The sequence below is a fragment of the Peromyscus californicus genome, unplaced genomic scaffold (assembly GCF_007827085.1).
Source record: "Peromyscus californicus insignis strain IS unplaced genomic scaffold, ASM782708v3 Scaffold_14__1_contigs__length_90479793_seg_2, whole genome shotgun sequence".
Taxonomy (NCBI): domain Eukaryota; kingdom Metazoa; phylum Chordata; class Mammalia; order Rodentia; family Cricetidae; genus Peromyscus; species Peromyscus californicus.
Window position 1 is genome coordinate 19,643,289 of NW_026294436.1, and position 20,164 is coordinate 19,663,452.

The window sequence follows — 20,164 nt, forward strand, 5'->3', positions numbered from 1 at the left end:
TAATTACAAGCAATCCTTAGTTGCCTGGGTCCTCTCCAAGAGCACCAAGGCTCTTAACCACTGAGCCATCTCTCCTGCCCCTTGTTCAACTAAACTGGACAAACAAGAATGAAAACTCATTTTCAAAAGAGAATATGCCCAAGTACAGTGGCACATTCCTTTAATCCCAGCACTTGGGAGGCAGAGGATAGCCTGATCTACACAGTGAGACCCTGTCCCAAAAAAATAAATCAGATGCTGGTGCACTTCTTACCAAGTTTGCTACACATTTAAGATGAGTGTGCAGGAAAAAAAAAATGCACTGCAACAGTTTGCCAGGAAATAACCTAAAAGTACACCAAAGAGGACCCAGCTAAAGAAATGGCTTCTGTAACCTTTTTAAAGGACTACAATGCAAAACACTTTAAAAGAAAGTCTATCTTATAGAAAGCTGCTGTTATCTGAAAAATTTAAGGTGCATACCTGCAAAATGATCCCTCTACGGTTTAAAACTAAGAATATGTGTAGAGTAAGTCAGGAAAGCTGTAAGACCCTGGTGGTTATAACACTAGGAAACTTGAGGGGTTAGGAATGCTGGCTGGCCTGTCAACTTTACACATTCACACTTTTTTCAAACAGGAGTTTGTTGTGGTCTTGACCAGTACAGTGAAAGTGTGTGGTATATAATACTTTAAAGCTAAAATACTTTTTCCTAGCAGGAATGGATGAAGGGGTAGATTAAACCTGAACTGATATTCAGCAACTGACATCTAGTATTAGTAAAGGTTTCAAGTATTACGGGGCGTTTACCCACCAACCCCACTGTTCCCCAGTTTTCTTGAGTGAGAGCAGCAGGAAAATATTAGATAGAAGGATTTAGAATGTGGAGACAAACAGATAGAAAATGCAGGATAGCCTCGAGAGGGCCTGGAACCTATTCTAACGAGCCCTGACTGTCTCTGCCCTAGGGTATTTATAGAAATGCCAACGAATGGAGCAAAAGACCTCCCCCCAGCACAGCCAAGTGCAGACCACCTCAGACACCTGCACTCAGGCCCATGGTCCTAACCATTCTCTCTATTCGGACCTGCTGGGTAAAGCCACGAGGAACCTGAAAATGGGCTCCCACAAAGTATCTTTGACAGACACACCCCATGCATGGTGGAGCTTCCTAACCCACACAGGCCTTTCTAGAAAAGGACAACGGCGGGCCTTTTATCCAGGTGTGGCTTAATAGAGTGGTTTCGAAATTTGGGGACGTACAAGAATCATTGGGAGGTGTGCTAATTAAAGTTCATATTCGTGGGCCAGGCGAGGTGGAGGAGCAGGCTGGGCGGCAGGGCCAGGTGGCTCTTTGCGAGTTCGAGGCAAGCCTGTCTGCACAAGTTCCAGACTAGTCGGGGCTGTTTACACAGTGAGATCTTGTCTCAAAAACCAAAAACAAAATAATAAAATGCATATCCGTGGAGGATAATAAATAAAAAAAAAAAATACCCGAGGTCCGTATGTGGACCCCAAACGAACATCTTTCAAACACTAGGACACGCTGCAACCCTAAAAATGATTTAACTCTTGAGTCCCGTCAATGTCACTCTCCCGGCCTCCCTTTCTCCGACCCCTTTCCTTCGAAGTCCCTCAATCGTCCGCAAATCTGAGGTGCAGCTGAAACTCCAGCACCATCACTTCACTTTTACTCTGGGACTGTACAACCCGTTTCGCCGCACTCCATTTTCCTCCTCCGCGGGGCCGGAGCGCCACCCTTCCCCCACAGCCTCTCCCGTGAGCGGCTCCGCGGCCCTGGCCGCCCTCCCCGGCCCCGGCCGCCCTCCCCGGCCCCGGCCGCCCTCCCCGGCCCCGGCCGCCCTCCCCGGCCCCGGCCGCCCTCCCCCGGCCCCGGCCGCCCTCCCCGGCCCCGGCCGCCCTCCCCGGCCCGGTTCCTCCCGCCCGCTCCGCCAGCCACACGGCCTCCGGGCCTCCCGTCCGCTCCCCCCGCCCCGGCCCCGCACCCCGGGGGTCAGACCCCACCGCCACACCTTACGGTCGCTCCACGAGTCGCTTCCCCTCCGAGCTAGGGGAGGGGCGGCAGGAGCGGCGCCTAAGGCCTCCACCGCATTTTGAAACTGCGAGCAACGGCGGCGGCGCGACTTCCGGTCTCTCCAAGTTAGCGTTCGCGAGAGCTTCCGGGGAGGCGGTCAAAACCATAGAGGGGGCCCCTGGAGGACTCGAGAGCTAGAAAGGCTGAAGGACCTACCATCGAGTACACGGTCCTCCGGGAAGAGAGTCTCCTCCGGTCATGGAGCATGGCCGCTAGAGATGGTGAAGTGTTTTATTTTACTTTTGAGTCAGGAACTCTGTGTGTAACCCTGGCTGTTCTGGAACTCACTATGTAGCCTCGAATTCACAGAGGTCCACTTCGTCCGCCTCCCGAGTGCTGGGATTTAAGGCATACCACACCATGCCCTGCATAAAGAGGTTTTGAAAGACTAGGAAGAACTCCTGGGATCCTGCGAAATGCACAGCGATATCCCCGGCGATCCAAACAGAAGGAAGCTAGCCAGGCGGTGGTGGTGGCCGCCTGGGAAACAGCATCCCAGTTGTTACTCACTGGGGAACATACAACTGGTTTATTCATGAATGACTACAAAATAAGTGATACATGCTAAAAGAGAGGGGCAAAGAACAGTGAGACGGAGCTTAACGTGGATCACAGAATCAGGTCATGCTTCCCCACCACCCTCAAGGGTCGACAAACTATCTCAAGCAAACTGCCTTCAACTTATGCCGGGCCCAAACGGTTTCGCCTCTCCCAGACCACCTCATTTATTTCAGTACAATCCCGAGAGAGAGAATTTTCTTTTTTTTTTTTTTTTTTTTTTTTTTTTTTTTTTTTTTTTTTTGGTTTTTCGAGACAGGGTTTCTTTGTGTAGCTTTGCGCCTTTCCTGGAACTCACTTGGTAGTCCAGGCTGGCCTCGAACTCACAGAGATCCGCCTGGCTCTGCCTCCCGAGTGCTGGGATTAAAGGCGTGCGCCACCACCGCCCGGCTCGAGAGAGAATTTTCTAAGCTGAAATATTTTGTCTTGTAATTTCTATTAAAAGCTGGGTATTTTGGAGGACGGTACGAACGCATTACTTCCAATGTAAATGTTACCCCGTTTTTTATTTTTGTTTCCTTTGCTTTGTTTCGTTTTGAGACAGGGTCTCTATGTATCCCTGGCTGTCCTGGAACTCTACGTAGACCAGATTGACATCGAATTCACAGAGATCCTCCAGCCTCTGCCTCAATCCAGAGTACAAATTCATTCTTTCCAATGTAAATATTATCCCATTCTTTTTGTTTTGCTTGAGCAGGGTCTTACTATGTAGCTCTGACTGTTCTGGAACTCGCTATGTAGACCAGGCTGACCTGGGAATAAAGGTGTGAGCCATTGTGCCCAGCTCCTACTTAGAATTTTCCCGCACTGGGAGATTCAGAGTTTTCTGAAGGCACTGAGGAAGTGATTCTCTTTGTACAGTCACTGACAATGAGTTTGAAGTCCACAACGTTTCCTCAAAGGAGGGGGGAGGGCAATTTTAGGTAAACCCTGTTCAAGTATTTCCCCTCTCTTTGTGCAACTCCTTTCTGTTTGGTTGATTTGGTTTGGTTCTTTTCTGTTGGAGACAGGATGACGTTCTGTAGTTCAGGCTGGTCTGTAATTCATTATATAGTGAAAGCTGGTCTAGAACAAGAATCAGTCCTCTGGAATACAAGTATGACCCACCGTGACTAACATAGCAAGTTCTAGGTCCACAAGGGTGATAACCATGAGATCCATTCTTAAATTAATCAACTTCCCAACAGCACTTTGTTTTCTATCTTTTAAATAGCATCTGGCTAACTTAGACTCCTTCCTACTGTCTGCTGGAATCTTGGACTTACAATTAATCCCCTCATGAAATTCTGATTCTTTAAAATGAACAATCTAGTCTAGTGGTTCTCAACTTTTCTAATGCTGCAACCCTTTAATACAGTTCCTCACATCGTGGTGACCCCCAACCGTAAAACTATTTCATTGCTACTCCATAAATGTAATTATGCTACTGTTAGGAATCACAAATATCTGATATGCAGGGTATCTAATATGTGTCTCTTGTTAAATGGTCATTTGAGTATCTCCCCCTCCCCCCAGAGGTCTTGACCCACAGGTTGCAAACAGCTGACCTAGAGGCTTCCGAAAAAGACCTGGGGGTCAGCCAGCTGGCTCAGCAGATAAAGACAATTGCCCAAGCCTGAGTTTCAAATGTAAAAAAAAAAAGAAAGAAAGAAAGAAAGAGGGCTAGAGAGATGGCTCAGAGATTAAAAGCACTGGCTATTCATTCAGAGGACCTGAGTTCAATTCCCAGCACCCACATGGCAGCTCACAACTGTCTGTAACTCCAATTACTGGGGATCTGACACCTTCACACCAATGCACATAAGATAAACTTAAATAAATTATTTTTTAAAAAAATCCTATCAAAATATCAAAAAAAGAAAGAAAGAAAGAAAGAAAGAAAGAAAGAAAGAAAAAGAAAAGAAAGAAATACCTGGAAACTGGTCTAGTAAAAGAGTCTGATTGTCAGGTAAAGAAAATGTAGTCAGTCCAATTATGGATGAGCTGCTGTTACCTTGGTGCATGTGCATGCCAAAAAGTCAGCCCTTTCTCTTTTTATTTTTCAAAATGTTTATCAGCACAAATTGTCTTCATCTAAAGCCTTAATAAGGGGGCTGGAGAGATGGCTCCTCTCTTTAGGAGGACCCAGATTTGATTCCTAGCACTCATGTGGCAGTTGACCCCTATCTGTAACTCCAATTCCAGGTAATCCAGCACTCTCTTCTAGCCTCTGAGGGCACTGTACACAAGTGATACATACATACAGGCAAAACACCCAGATACATAAATAATTGTGGGGTACCTGCCCCCACTTTACACTGGGTACTCTTGAGGAGAGAGGGATAAGAAAATATCAGAATGATAGGCCTAGCCACCAAGAGGAAAGACAGAAACACAGGATAGCTTTGGGAGGGCCTGGATCAATACTCAACGGCCCAGAAGTTTATTCCAAAGGGCTTTTTAATAACAATGCCAATGGGCGGGGAAAAGACTTCTCCCTTGCTAGATCAAAGCACATTGTACAGCCAAGTATAGACCCTTCCAAGCACCTGGTAACCACGCCTGTGATCAAATCATCCCCTTAATGCAGCCCTGCTACGTAAAGCCAGCTCAGATTCTCTGACCCTGAGTAATTTGGGCCTCCACAAATAATTTTGTTTTTTCAAGACAGGGTCCTACTTTGTAGCTCTGGCTGTCCTAGAACTCACTATGTAGACGTGGGCTCAGACTTACAGAGGGTCCACCTGCCTCTGCCTGCTGAGTGGATTAAAGGTGTGTGCCACTACGCCAAGCCATAAATAACTTTTTAAAATAAAGTCTTAATAAATGTGTCAAACAGAACATGGCTTAGAAAATTAAAGCCTTACCAGCACGTGGAGGACTAAGCAGGACGATCACTCAAGGCCCTGTCTAAATAAATAAATAATAAATGGAGCCTTACCTGTCATGATTGGTTCTGATATGTTGTACATGTTGAGGTCAGAAGACAACATGGGAAATCTGTCCCCTCCTCCCATGTAGGTTCCAGGGATAAACTCAAGTCATTAGACTTGTTTGCAAGTGCCCTTACCCACTGAGCCCTCTTGGTCGGCCCCCAGCCCGGTTCTTAAACCACCGATGAACTTGCCTAAACAGTACTTAACACCTAACAGAGTATCTCCATCTTTTCTTCTATGCTTTTCATAAGCTTTCACTGAATGATTTACTACAATAAAAAGTCAGCTATGGCCAGGCAAGGAGATCCATGCTTTTAATCTCAGCATTCCAGAGGCAGAAACAGGATCTCTGTGAGTTCCAGGCCAGCCTGGTCTACACAGCAAGAGAGACCCTGTCTCAAAACAAAACAAAAGTATAAACCATAAATATGCCACTTCCCATATCTACCAATTAAATAAACTTAGCAAAATATAAACTGGCTTAAAAGTTCATAACTAATCTTGGTATCTGCCACTTCCTTCTCAAAGAAGACTCTTGACATAAACAAACAGGAAGTCTGATTTCTGGCCTAGCTGTTTCTTGAAACCAGAACATTACCCAGTTAGGTATCTTTAGTGTCTCAAATTATAAAATAAAATGGATGAATTGGCTTTTCTGTGGCCCTTTTTGAGTTTAAAAGAATTAGAAGACAACTCCTGGATTATAACCTTTCTGGAACAAAGCTACAGTGATGACCCCCTCATCCATATAAAAGGATATGAAGATGAGTATAATTTTTCCTTACCAGTCTTCCTAAGGAACAGTGTTTAACTACACAAAGAAATTTCTTCTCTGACATCTCCCAGCTTCAAACTCAGAGAGTATCATTTTCCCGAGTCTGGCATTTACTTGCTCCATGCATTTCTTTAGATGTTCAGGATTTTTAAATTTTTTTATCTATTTTGTGTATGAGGGGAAGGTATGAGTGTGGAGATCAGGGTTGATTTTCTCTTTCTGTGATGTGGGTCCCAGGGTTCAAATTCAGGTCCTCTGGCTTAGCAGCAAGTACGTTTACACACTGAACCATCTTGCTGGACCAGTCTTTTTTTTTTTTTTTTTTTTTTTTTGTTTTTTTCTAGACAGAGTATCTCTGTGTAGTTTTGGTGCCTGTCTTGGATCTCGCTCTGTAGACTAGGCTGGCCTTGAACTTACAGAGATCTGACTGGCTCTGCCCCCCAAGTGCTGGGATTAAAGGTGTGTGCCACCACCTCCCGGCCACGTTGCTGGACCAATCTTTTTTTTTTTTTTTTTTAATGTTTTTACCTTTATTTTTAATAGAGTAAAAATATTTTGGAGAAGGGACATCCTAAGAGACTGAAAAATATGACAGACCTGTTCACAGCTGCAGAAAACAGCTCACCCTCAAAACTGTCTTATCCTCATATTGGAGTCCTTAATCAGAGAGTAACAAAATCTGATGGAAGATGTGGACCTTGGCTCCAGACATGTGATGACATCAGCAAAGTCCTCTTCCTTCCCTCACCTCCTTAAACATGAAATTTGGAATTTTTTTTTTTTCCGGAGCTGAGGACCGAACCCAGGGCCTTGCGCTTGCTTAGGCAAGCGCTCTACCACTGAGCTAAATCCCCAACCCAGAAATTTGGAATTTTTGGATGCATTCATGATGTCAGGTCTGAAGCACTTACCCAGTGAGATAAAGTGGGTTTTTAATAGGCAATATTTCTTTGCTTTACTTTTTGTATATTACATCTCTCTCTCTTTTTTTAAAATTTTTTTTTTATTTAATGCCGAATGCCATTTATTGAAGGAGGAAGGAGGTCTTAAATACAGGCTTACAGCACAATGGGAGAACCCCGGAGGGCAGAAGTTCACTACCAATGTTTTACAATCTTGCATCTAAGCTGTTAACGCCCATTATGCAGGATACACAGACAAGGAACTTCCCTTAAGCATTCAGGAGGGTGGAACCCAGGAGGGAATTAGCATAGGGAGGATATCAAGGTCAAGGTCAGCAAGCAAGGCAACAGTTACCCAAAATGGGGGCCAGGGCCCTACAGGTCCCCCTTTTACTAAAAAATGAGCTTCTGGCCGGGCGGTGGTGGCGCACGCCTTTAATCCCAGCACTCGGGAGGCAGAGGCAGGCGGATCTCTGTGAGTTCGAGGCCAGCCTGGTCTCCAAAGCGAGTTCCAGGAAAGGCGCAAAGCTACACAGAGAAACCCTGTCTCAAAAAACCAAAAAAAAAAAAAAAAATGAGCTTCTGACTTAGGTTGCGTGGGATGTCATCAGGTCACCTTACCTGTCATGGAGACGCCTGCCCAGGCCACACAGGCACTCTGCTTAGGTTGGTGAGCGCCCCCTAGGCATTACCCATCTCTGAATACTCATTATCATACAGGCTCAATCGTGTGTGAGCTGCAGAGTTAACTGCTGCCAAAGATCTCAAAGTGGTGTTGGGCTTGCAATCTGTGTGTTCGACACAGAAAGGACCAACAGAGGTCCTATCCCACCCATAGCCAGTAGGCTAAAGGCAACTGAGCCATTCCCTTCCTTAACGAGCCTTATTGCAAATTGGAGTCCCTGTAAGATGGTATCCCAAAAGCAAATGGAACTTGAGTTTATAAATTTATAATTTTCAAAGCCAATCGAAATGTATATAACTATTGAACTGAATTTATCATGCCCGATAGAATGAAAGATTAACTAACTGTGGTAGCTACTTTTGCTGCCAGGGTCTCCACTGTGCTAGCTGTAGTAAGTAATTATGAAATGGTAATCCCAGAAACAGTAGCAGCGGTGGCTGCCACTGCTATAACAGCAACAATGGCAGCAGCAATGGCTGGACCAATCTTAAGGACTTATGCATGTATACATTCCTTTAAAATGTTTTGTGCATTTTTGTTTAGTTGGGTTATTATTTTTAAGACTGTTTCCCCCTAACTTTTATTTATTTTTTGTGTATAAGTGTCTTGCCCACATGCATGACTGGTGCCTATAAAGGCTACAACAGGGTATTTGATGCCCTGGGGCTGGAATTATAGACAGTTGTGAGCTTCCATGTGAATGACAGGAACCCCAAGTTATAGATCACAGCTGGCTAACTGCTGAACCACCTCTCCAGCCCCTTGTTTTGTGCTTTGAGACAGGATTTTACTATGCACTATTTAGATCAGGCTGACCTGGAACTCACAAAGATCGTCTGTCCCTGCTCTGAAGTGCTAGGATTAAAGGCCTACTCCACCATGCCTGTCCCATATTTTACACTTTTGATTTTTTTTTAATAGTTGCATCAAGCTCTAAATGTTCTACTGAAACTTATATTCTTCTTGTTGTTATTTGTGTATGTGCATGTGTGTGTGTGTGTGTGTGTGTGTGTGTGTGTGTGTGTGTGTGTGCCACATGTGTTCAGGTGCTCACAGAGGCCAGAGAAAGCATCAGATCTTGGATCTGGAGTTACAGGCAGTCGTGAGCTGCCTGATGTGGGTGCTAGGAATGAAACTCTGGTCCTCTGCAAGAGCAGTGAGTGCTCTTCACCACTGAGCCATCTCTCCAGCCCTGTAACTTACACTCTTATTTATCATCCTCAAGTTTGATGGTGGTAAATCACATCATTATGGTTAATTCTTTTTCACTGGTGTACAGTAATATTATTGTTCGGCAATAAGCAGAATTGTACACAGGCAGAATGAACTGTGGAGCACCCGTGTTAGCTTTCCAGGGTAGCCATAACAAACTACTACTGGGGGTTACACAGCTCATGGTCATTTCCTCTCAGTTCTGGAGACTTAAACCACACGGTGAGGGAGTCAGAGACTTGGTTCTTTCTGATTTTTCTCTCCTTGGCTTGCAGTTGGCTGCCTTTGGCTATGTGCACATCGGGTCACCCTTTAGTCTGTGTGTTGTCTGTACTTTTGTTTTATTTTATTTTATTTTTTTCTCAAGACAGGGTTTCTCTATGTAACAGCCCTGGCTGTCCTGGAATTCAATTTGTAGACCAGGCTGGCCTCAAATGCAGAGATCCACCAACCTCTACCTCCTACATGCTGGGATTAAAGGCCTGTGCCAGGCTCTCTCCCCCCCTCCCCCACCCTGAGACAGGGTTTCTCTGTGTAACAGTCCTGGCTGTTGTCCTGGAACTCGATTTGTAGACCAGGCAGCCACCACTGCCTGGCTTATTTTTTTAATTATAGCAAACTTGTCGGGGGCAGAGAACAGCCCATGGCAGTCGGTTCCCATGGGATCTGGGGATCAAACTGAGTTAGTAATACTTCTGCAGCAAGCACCTTTACCTGTCTCTATGGCTCTTGCCTGGGTTTTTATCTCCTTTAGTCAGATCAGGGCCCACCTCTATGCCCTCAATTTCCAGTAATCACTCTGTTAAAGGCATTGTACAGTGACATCGTAAGATGCTGGAGGTGAGGACATCAACAGGAATGTGCAGGGGACACGATGCAGCACCTAACATTAATATTGTGAATATTTTGAGATAATTCCCCAGCGTTATTCCGGCTGTTCATGAGCTTGGGAGTTCCTGTCTCAGCCTCCCTACTAGCTCAGACTGGAGTCATGGGCTTCCAGACCCAGCTGCATTCCATTTTAAATTTTTTTTCCCTCTCTTCATAAACATGTAAGGGTTGAAATTATAGCTCAGTGGTAGAGACTCAACTAGCATGTACTGCATCCTTGATAGAATTTCCAGCATTACAATAAATAAGTAAAAACCTTTCCTATTGCTCGTTACAAACAGTGCTGTATTGACCTTGTGGTGCTTGTCTCCTTATATATAGCTCTAGGGAAAATTATTAGGCCACAGACAATACTGTGTAGCTCAATAGATAATGCCAGGGTGTTCTGCAAAGTAATTATAGGGTTAATTATACAAGGACATAAGGGTTCTGTTGCTCCATGTCTTTGCCCATCATTAGCCTTTGCAGATTACACAAAAACCAGACATATGTGAAACGATTACTCACAGTGATTTGTTTAGTAAGGCTGAATGTTCTTTTTCTTTTCTTTTCTTCTTTTTTTTTTTTTTTTTTTGGTTTTTCGAGACAGGGTTTCTCTGTGTAGCTTTGCGCCTTTCCTGGAACTCACTTGGTAGCCCAGGCTGGCCTCGAACTCATAGAGATCCGCCTGGCTCTGCCTCCCGAGTGCTGGGATTAAAGGCGTACGCCACCACCGCCCGGCTTCTTTTTTTTTTAAAGTCAGTAACTTATCAGTTGCAGTTGGGAAAGCAGTGCTGAAAATGGGTCAGGGTAAAAACAAAACCCAAGTTTGTCGACAACGTTTGTTTACGCTCGGTTATGAGGCGGTCCCCACATCATGCAGAGCAGCTGCATTCGTTGGAGGCCTCTTTGCAGGTGCAGCCCCTGGACCCACTTCACACAGCCTCTCTGCAGTCTTCGCACTAGCAGGAGCCTGCAGGAGAGCAGCTGCAGTCACAAGACGGATTCGCGCAGTCCAGCTAACAAGTGGCATGAGTTTTTCCACATTTACTGATCCATGGCTGTCATCTAAGAACTTCCCACTCCTAACCTTTGCCCATTTTTTTTTTCTTTTTGGCTTTCCTTATTAATTTGTAGGAATGCCTCAGATAATGGGGCTCCTAACCCTTGGATATGTGTACTATGATTACCCTTCCAGAGCTTGTTTTCACTTTTTACAGTTTGTCTTTTAATAAACAGAAGTATTTTGTTGGTTTGGTTTGGTTTTCGGTTTTATTTATTTATTTATTTTTGTGACAGGAACTCAAGTAGCTTAAACTGGCCTCAAACTCACTACCTCCCAGGGGATGGGATTACAGGTGTGTTACACTATGACCAATTTAAAGGTTTTTTTTTTAATGAACATATATTAAATTTTGTAAAATTTAATACTATTTCCCTTATATTTTCAGTTATTTATGTATTATTTAAGAGACTTTTCTCTGTCTTTAGATAAGAAACATGTGCTGGTATGTTTTCTTCTAAAACTCTCAAAGATTTCACAGCATAACAAATGCAACACATCTTAAAATAACATTCCATAACAAACCTGTTTAGAATTGATTTTTTTTATGTGCATTGGTGTTTTGCCTACATGTATGTCTGTGTGAGGGTGTTGGATCCTGGAATTACAGACAGCTGTGAGCTCCCATATAGGCGGTGGGAACTGAATCCTGGTCCTCTGAAAGAGCAGTCAGTATTCATAACCACTGAGCCATCTCTCCAGCCCTTAGAAATGATTTTGTGCATGTTGCTGCATAGCAATTCAATTTTAGTTTTTCAACGTGGAAAATAATTGTTATGGCTCCATTACTGAATGTATAAACTGCACATGAATCTACAGCTCTTAATATTCCTATTTGGCATAACCATTGAAGCCTTTTTTAAAAAAAGTATTTTTAATTTACTTTTGTGTGTGGGGATGAATGTGTGTCTGTACACCACGTGTCTGGTGCCAGCAGAGGCCAAAAGAGGGCATTAGATACTCTTGGAATGGAGTTACAGTTATACACTACCATGTAGGTGCTGGGAATTGACCAAGGTCCTTGGAAGAGCAACCAGTATCCTTAACTACTGGGCTATCTCTCCAGCCCAGAGGTAATTAAGAGTTTTTCATTATTTTAAATTATGTATGTGTGTATATGTCTGGATGTATGTGCATATGAGTGCAGGTACTTAGGGAGATGTGAGGCATTAGATCTGCCTGGAGCTAGAGTTACAGGTAATTGTGAGTCACGGGTATGGGGGCAGGGAACTGAACTCTTGGCCACTGGAAGAGCAGTATTCTTAACCATTAAGCCCAAACTGGCCTCAAGCGAGTTCCAGGCCTTGGGTTAACTGAGATTCTATTAAAAAAAAAATCTATATTAAAATTGAATCATAATTTACATAGCCATTTATATCGTTTCCAATCAAATGCTATCTCTTCTGTAGTCAAATCTTTTACACATCTCTATTATTTTTCCGTTTTAGGGATGGGTGGGTGGGTAGGTGGGTGGGTGTGGCGGCCGGTGGCTGAGAGCTAGTGTTCTCTGGAAAAGGAGCATGCAGGCCTTACCATGTAGCCCGATGCCTCCAGCCCCCATCGCTATAAAGGTACATTTCTTCGAGTGGCGTTGCTAGAGCAAAGCCATCACTCTGAGGACAATTACGAAGGCAATTAAGGGAAAGCAAAACCGGCCACCAAAAGCCCCTGACCCTCCCATTCTCGAGCCAGCTCCCCAGCAGAGAGCTGTGCTCAGTTGCAAAGGAAGAGAAACGGCATCTCTCCGCGGCGGTGGCGAGCTTTCCCTCTCTGGCTTAGCTCAGCTTCTGCCCCAGGGGTCGCAGCTGGTGACTTCTGTGGTGGAGGGTGGAAAATTGAACACGGTCAGGAGAGTCACAGGATAAACTCAGCACCCCTCCTCTCCCCCCCATTTTATACTTCAGAGCAGCATGTTTGAAGTCGCTCTGAAAACTCCCTTTTTCCAACCCTGTTGCAAGGGTTTTTGTCGCCATTGGTGTCAACGGCAACATAGAGCTTCAAAGTACAAACTACAACCGCAGACAGAGCTTTCGAGTGTAATTAGTTTACAGATCAAAGTCTCCCTAACGAGGGAATGCACGAATCCCGTGTGAAGGAGTCAGAAACACAATTGGAAGAATTTGGACTGCTTTTACTCTCGCGAGAATACGGGAACAATTGCACAAGGTTCCTTACTCTTATGTAAAGCACTGTAGAAACACTGCTACTCAAGAGCCCGGATAGCTCAGTCGGTAGAGCATCAGACTTTTAATCTGAGGGTCCAGGGTTCAAGTCCCTGTTCGGGCGCTTGGCTTTTTCGTTGTGTTTTTGCTAAATACAGTTGAATACAGTTGAAAGAGAAAGTGGCCTCTTCCTAGGAAAGATAACGCGTTTCTTGAAAGAATATTCATTATCCTATAGACCTTGCTAACCGCAGCTGAAGGAAAAGTGGTCGCTTAAAGTTGTACAAAATTAATAGCCCAAGCTAATTATGTCTTCTGTTACTCTTTCTGGTGAGGATTTAGGATCCCACCCACTCAGTACCCAGCCCTCCATACGCGCGGAAGATGAAATTTTGCCAGTACTTTTCCTTCCCTTAATTCTATGAAAAATACATTAACTGTATTTAGAAAGTCACCTCTTTTCTTAAGAATTAACGTCTTTAAGATGTTCTGAAACTATTTAAATATGACTTGACTCAAAATTTCCAGCCGCCCGAACAGGGACTTGAACCCTGGACCCTCAGATTAAAAGTCTGATGCTCTACCGACTGAGCTATCCGGGCGCCCTATGGTTTCCTTTTCTCTTCGATTTACTTGATATAATGGTAACCCATTGCTTCCCACCCCCTCATCTCCAACCCCCCACCCCCGCAAGTTAAATTTAGGTTTTAGTTAGCTATCAAGTATGTTTTCATTGTATTGAATCGGTATTTACTTTCTCACATTTTTTTTCCATTTACCTAATATATGTGTTTTCCAAAGTCTTTTCATATTTGATGTTTGATAAATTGCCAGTATCTACTAAACTCTCTAAAAAATGCTAATTAATTACAGAAAAGTGGACAAACAAGGCGCACACTGCCATGTCAGCATTTAATGATCTTTTTATTACACGTTTTCTCTTCTATCAGTCTTGATTTCATTCCTCTGAACCACATTCCATTTCTTCCATTGATGAAAAAATAATACTTTCATTCTCCCAATGATGGAGCTGTTCAATCAAACACTCCTTAACACACAGGCTGGATTTGCTGACCAGAGGGTCTACTATTTCAGGAAAATAGAAGTAAAGGGGGATGAAAAGGCAGCTCTGAATCTAGATCATAAGAAAGAAAGTTTAGAGCCAGGCGGATCTCTGTGAGTTCGAGGCCAGCCTGGGCTACAGAGTGAGTTCCAGGAAAGGTGCAAAGCTACACAGAGAAACCCTGTCTCGAAAAACCAAAAAAAAAAAAAAAAAAAAAAAAAAACTGAAAGTTTAAACTTTTTACATTTTGATTGAGGTTTTCTTTTCTTCTTCTTTCAGACTCCCAAAATGAATTCTTCCGAAGCAAGATTTGTACACCTAAGGGAACCAAACCGTAGTATTGAGAGTAAAAGTTAATAATCAACTGGATATGGTGGAGCACACCTTAAACCCAGGATTCTGGAGGCAGAGGTAGGAGGATCTCTGAGTTGGAGCCCAGCCTGGTCTACACAGGGAGCAACTTGCCCTTCTGAACCCCACAGGCACCCACATGGCACACACTTACAGAGACATAAACATATGCACATAATTAAAGATAAAATACATCTTAAAAATGTAATTAGTTTCCGGATCTGGTGCATGGGTTGTGGAACAGAGCTATGAAATGTCAAACACTGAGAAGGGAGTTCATCTTTGTTTCTCAGTACTTAAAGCTCCCAAACACAAACAACAGCAACAGAGCTCAGCCTCGGTAGGAGAAAATTTCCTTTCCTAGGACTGTGTGGTTCTTTAAGAATAGTGACCAGCCAGCTGTGGGATCCTAAATAGACCTGGGTCTGTACATACACTAGGGGGGTTAGTCAGGTGACCTCTATTAGTCAGGTGACCTCTAAGACCCCCCTTCTGCCGTAGTTAGGTTTTCATTGCTATGTTAAACGCCGTGTCCACACACAACTTGGAAAGATTTGTACCAGCTTCCAGTTCCATATCACAGTCCATCACTGGGGGAGTCAAGACAGGAACTCAGGCAGGGCAGGAGCTGATGCAGAGACCATGGAGGATTGTTCCTTACTGACTTGCTCAGCCTGCTTTTTTTTTTTTTTGTTTTTGTTTTGTTTTGTTTTGTTTTCTGAGACAGGGTTTTTCTGTATACCCCTTGGCCATCCTGGAACTGACTCTGTAGACCAGGCTGGTCTCGAACTCAGAGATCTGCCTGCCTCTGCCTCCCAAGGGCGGGGATTAAAAACATGCGCCAACACTGACCGGTCTCAGTCTGCTTTCTTACAGCACCCAGGACCACTTGCCCCGGGTGGCACCGCCCACAGTGAGCTACGCCTTCTCACCGGATCACCAATCAAGAAAATGCTCCACAGGCTAATCCAGTGAAAGCATTTTCTCAGCTGAGGTTTTCTTTTCCCAGTTCACTCTAGTTTGTGTCAAGTTGATGTATAACTAGCCAGCACACCCTCCAAATCCAAACTTTCATTTATTATTCTGTTATATTTTCCATTGCAAATTAAGTCTGAAGTAAGAAGCTCAAAATGTACAAGGATGGCTGGTTAATGGTGGAGCAGGTAAAAGGTACTTGTCGATGAGCCTGATAACATGAGGGAGAACAGACTCCCTCACACTGGTATGCATGCACCCCCCCACACAAATACACACAAAAACTTGTAATTAAGAAAAAAATTAGGGGTTGGGGATTTAGCTCAGTGGTAGAGTGCTTGCCTAGCAAGCGCAAGGCCCTGGGTTCCGTCCTCAGCTCTGAAAAAAAAAAAAAGAAAAAGAAAAAAAATGAATGCACAAGAAATGATTGAACTCAACCAAGGTTTACTGATAAACTGTTGTGTTCAGGTGCTGTACTCCCTATGAAGTAGGAAGTAAATAGGACAGACATGGAGCCAGCAGCAGCCTAGGAAAGATGAGCCTAGAAGCAGACACGATCAGCATAAAGAACTAAACACAGGCAGTAAGGGCTGAGAAGACAGCTCAGTGGTCATGAGTATGTCAGTTCTTGCATAGGACCCCACGTGGCAGCTCACAACTGCCTGCAACTCCAGTTCTAGGGGATCCCACACCCTCTTCTGTTCTCCTCGGGGCTCCTGCATGCACCTGGTGGATACAGACACATGGGCAAACACACAGACACCATACATGGAAGGAAATACAGCTTTGAAGAAATGCACACAGCAATAGATACAGGAGCTGAGGTGCAATGGAGTAGGACTTGCTGAAAACTCTAACCCTGGCCCTTTTATAAGAAAACCACATTATCAGAGTGGAGCTGAAGCAGTTGCCAGTCAGATGGAAGAAATCATAAAGAGCCAAACAGGCATTCGTTCATTAATGACTTGGATATATTTCTTGAGCAAGTCAGATGTATATCAAGCAAGAAAAATGTTCCTTGCTTTGCTCTGTCTCTAGGCATGCGGTGTGGGGATGAATCACACCTCTGAATTTTTGTAGCTCTGGGTGGCCTGGAACTTACTATATAGACCCGAGCGGCCTCAAACTCACAGAAATCTGCCTGCTTCCGCCCCCGGAGGGCTAGGATTAAAGCTGTGGAACACTACACCTTGTGTGCCATATTTTGAAGGAAGGGACATGGTATCTGTCCAGGCTGCCTGAGAGGAACAAGAATAAAGAGACTTTCATGGTTTTTCCTACCCAAAGGCCTCCTCACTGCTGGAGGATAAAGCCAGAAGTTTCAAGTTTAACTGACAAAATGGGATTGGCCAGTCAGTAAACTGCTTACTGAATATCTCCTATTGCCAAAACTAAGCAAGGTAGCAGGGAGGAACACGGCAAATCTGAAAGGAACTTGAAGAGCACACGTTGTACCGACTATTGGCAGAAGGGAGGTAGAGAGAGGTGGCCAGGCTTGGAGCAGGCTAAGGAGGACACTTTTATTTTATTAGAAGTTTGGCTCGTTCAAACTGGAGGGCCCAGCGGGGGTAGCAGGAAATGGCTCTGCTTCACATCTGTTGTGTGACAACACCATCCCAGGTGCCGTCTCAGATCTTGCCTGGCACACACCTTCCTGGGTGCTTCCTGAAGCTGTTCCACACAGTGACTGTCGGATTTCACGTTTCCACTAGAGGGCAGGCTAAACGCGCAGATTCTGTGCGTGGAGTTTCTGTGCGCGGAGCTTCCCATTCCTTTTTAAGTTTATTTTATTTTTAAATGTATGTGTATGGGTACCTGTATGTCTCTGCACCAAGTGGAGAACATGCCCGAGGAGGCCAGAGGAGGTTTTGAAACCCTGGAACCGGAGTTACAGATAGTTATGTGCTGCCTGATGTGGGCCCAGGGCCTCTGAGAGCAGCAAGTGCTCTAACGGCTGGGCCAGCTCTCTATCCCTTGTTTATTAGTATTATTTTTGAGACAGGGTCTCATCTATCCCAGTCTGGCCTGGGGCTCGTCATCCTCCGTCCTCCCCTCTGGACTGCAGAGATTACGCACAAGTGATGTCAGGCCCAGCGGGGGCTGTTAGAGTTGTCATGAGCTTAATTTCACTTACTAATAATTTTCAGGCTGCTGCTCTTTTGTTTTGTTTTTGAGACAGGGTCTCACTCTGCAGCCCAGGATGGCCTCAAACTCACAATTCCCTACCTCAGCCTCTGGAGGGCTAGCATTACAGGTGTGCCCAGTTCCCACTAATTCTTTTAACGGTGGTGCATGTGAGTGCATTGTAGCACTATTAACTATAGTCATTCTGCTGTACATTAGATTCCCCCAGATGTGTAACTGAAAATCTTTTTCCTCTGAGTAATAACCCCTCATTCCCTACCATCGCCACCCTTGGCCCCAGGCCATGGCCAGTCTGGTCTCCACTTCTGACTGTCTGACTTCTGGAATTCCACATAAGTGAATTCATACGGTGTTTGTCTTTCTGCATCTGACTTAATCTCCGGAGTGTGATATCCTCCCCGTTCATCAGTGCAGATGCAAATGAGTTTCCTTCGTTCTTAAGGCTGGATGGTATTCCGCAGTAGACAAGGGTCACATTTTCCTTACACACACATTTATTGATGGGCCCTTAAGGTGGGGATGTGGTGTCACCAATAGTGATGCAATGAGAAAGCTGGCCTGGGTTGATCTGCTGAGCTCAAAGGTACAGCAATCCCCCTGCCTCTGTCTCCTGAGGCTGAGATTACAGATGTGGGCCTCTGGCCTCTCCTGTGTTTCTGATATTAGCATCTAGCCTTCTAAATTTTGTTTTGTTTTGTATTTTTTTGTTTTTCAAGACAGGGTTTCTTTGTGTAACAACTGTGGCTGTCCTGAAACTTGCTTTGTAGACCAGGCTGGCCTCATACTCACAGAGATCCACCTGCCTCTGCCTCCCGAGTGCTGGGATTAATGGCATGTCTGGCCCACGCTAGCCTTCTAAACCCACTGTTTATTATTAGGACCTGAAGTCATTTACAAGGCATGAAGAAGTTGCTGGTTATAGGAAAGACTAAGGGGCTCTCAGATAGATGGCTCCACAGTTCAGAACATGGGCTGCTCTTCCAGAGGCCCTGGGTTTGATTCTCAGTACCCACAAGGTGACTTACAGCCCACTGAAACTCCAGTTCTAGGAGATCCATCCCCCTCCTCTGGCCTTTACAGGCACCAAGAATGCATGCAGTACACAAACATACACGCAACAAAACACCCAAACACAGAGAATAATGAAAGATGTTTCATGCTGGGCGTGGTGGCACACACCTTTAACTCTAGCATCGGGGAGGCAGAGTTCAAGTCCAGCCTGGTCTACAAAGTGAGTTCCAGGACAGCTGGGGCGGTTACACAGAGAAACCCCGTCTCAAGGAGGGGAAAAAAAAGGAAAAAGAAAAAAAGACATTTCAAGAAGTCTCCAATGGAACCAAGTGCGGTGGTGCAGGCCTGGAGTCCCTGCACTCAGGAGGCAGTGGCTGGAGGATTGGGAGTTTGAGGCCAGATCTGACTATAGTGAGACCCACTCTTTCAACAAAAACAAGCAAGTTGCCCTCCCCCTAAAAGAGAGAGGGTAGGTAGAGGAGAGTGGAGGACAAGAGAACCCAGGACATAGCTCAGCTGGTAAAGAGCTTACCTCGAAAGCATGAGGACCTGAATTCAGATCTCCAGTATCTCCAATAAAAATACCCAGCATTGTGGTTCTCTCGTAATCACAGAGATGGCAAGATGGGAGAAGACAAGGGAATTCCCCTGAGTTCCCTGGCCAGCTAGTTTCAATGTGGGCCATCGAGGGACCTTGTCTCAAATGAAAAGAAAAAAAAAAATGAAAGCGTGTGTATGGAGGCCCTGTAGAGAAGCTTCTCCTGGGGACCACTGTCTTCACTCTATAAAATTTAATGAATTAAATTATTAAAATAAATACCTATTACTAAACATAGTATTTACTATTGCTACCATAACAAATCACACCCCACACCCCACCCAGTTAAGTGGATTTTAGAGCATACAGAGCTAGGACTAGGGCATGACATCCTATGTCCAATCCCCACTACTGCCAACCACACCAAGAGCCAGCCGAGTGTGATGTGCCATGGCAATAATCTCAGCACTTGAGAGGTGCTGGGCGGGAGGATCCGGAGTTCAAGGCCACCCTTAGATCGAGTTTGAAGCTAGTTGGGCCACATCACACCTTGTCTCAAAAACAACCGCCTCCCGCCCCCCCCCCCCCAAAAAAAAAGCCTGACCATACAGCTCAGCAGGTTAGAAGTCTTAAGTATTTCCTTGAGGCAAGGCAGGGGATGCTTGGCAGCTGATTCCATGGGAGCTTTGGCTGGAGGGCATGGGCATCGGACCTCAGATTCCCCAACGCTTGAAGGGGATTCAAGAGAAGGAAGGCTGAGAACCATATCTTCACAATATGACTGGGGGAAAAAAATAAAGCAAGAAAAGAAGATAGCAGAGAACAAGATCTATGATTGAGGAAAGGGTACTTGGAGATCCGGAGT

General features: G+C 44.9%; 1 protein-coding gene, 1 long non-coding RNA gene and 2 other non-coding genes across 8 annotated transcripts in view; 1 reads left to right on the forward strand and 3 right to left on the reverse strand.

The window, feature by feature from the left end:
• Mdm4 (MDM4 regulator of p53) overlaps positions 1–2,144 on the reverse strand; it is a 42,666-nt gene extending 40,522 nt beyond the window's left edge. For all 3 annotated transcript variants that reach the window (XM_052736934.1, XM_052736932.1, XM_052736935.1), the window contains exon 1: positions 2,013–2,144. The gene's annotated coding sequence lies outside the window, so the exon portion shown is untranslated. The remainder of the gene's footprint in view (positions 1–2,012) is intronic.
• Positions 2,145–13,267: 11,123 nt separating this feature from the next.
• On the forward strand, positions 13,268–13,340 carry Trnak-uuu (transfer RNA lysine (anticodon UUU)). Its single transcript has one exon. It is a non-coding gene; the product is annotated as a tRNA-Lys (tRNA).
• A 405-nt stretch (positions 13,341–13,745) lies between these two features.
• On the reverse strand, positions 13,746–13,818 carry Trnak-uuu (transfer RNA lysine (anticodon UUU)). Its single transcript has one exon. It is a non-coding gene; the product is annotated as a tRNA-Lys (tRNA).
• A 1,868-nt stretch (positions 13,819–15,686) lies between these two features.
• Positions 15,687–20,016, reverse strand: LOC128109688 (uncharacterized). Of its 3 annotated transcripts, none has more exons than XR_008217895.1 (3): positions 19,909–20,016; positions 19,294–19,543; positions 15,687–15,983 (listed from the first exon to the last, which is right to left on the reverse strand). It is a non-coding gene; the product is annotated as an uncharacterized LOC128109688 (long non-coding RNA). The 3 variants fall into 3 exon arrangements; XR_008217894.1 differs by having other exon boundaries at positions 19,904–20,016; XR_008217896.1 differs by having other exon boundaries at positions 18,930–19,543; positions 19,904–20,016.
• Between the last annotated feature and the right edge of the window lie 148 nt (positions 20,017–20,164).